Source organism: Solanum pennellii, chromosome 3, assembly GCF_001406875.1.
Source record: "Solanum pennellii chromosome 3, SPENNV200".
NCBI lineage: Eukaryota > Viridiplantae > Streptophyta > Magnoliopsida > Solanales > Solanaceae > Solanum > Solanum pennellii.
The window spans coordinates 65,790,377-65,790,815 of NC_028639.1; the positions used below are offsets into that span (position 1 = coordinate 65,790,377).

Here is a 439-nt window from a genome sequence, read left to right on the forward strand (position 1 = left end):
CCCCCCCCCCCCAAACCACCACCACACATACACAAATATATATGTATCAAAAAGGAGGTTAAACAAAATGGAGAAGCTTGTCAAGCAGAAAGGGGAAAAACAGGATATAAGCTAGTTTTTTTCTGGTGGAACCATCTGTACCAGGTGAACCAGGACATTGAGACACTTATCTGGCAGGCGATGGAACAAGACTGACAGAAGAACTTGCTAGTGATGCTAAGGGAGTTGGAGTTACCACTAAGCGAACCAGGACAGATTGAGAGCAATTACATATAGGACGAGTAACATCTACAAAGTTGATCCATCTTTTTAAGAGTAAAGAGAAAATTCCTAGACCAGTAGTTCGCCCTCCTGTATGTGCAATTAGTAGCAGCTATTTGGTGTACAAGTAGACAAAAACTTCTGAATTATTATATATATATATATATATATATATATA

At 38.7% G+C, this 439-nt stretch overlaps 1 protein-coding gene across 2 annotated transcripts in view; it reads right to left on the reverse strand.

The window, feature by feature from the left end:
* Positions 1-439, reverse strand: part of LOC107014416 — a 19,158-nt gene that overhangs the window by 6,827 nt on the left and 11,892 nt on the right. The gene's annotated exons all lie outside the window — the stretch shown is intronic.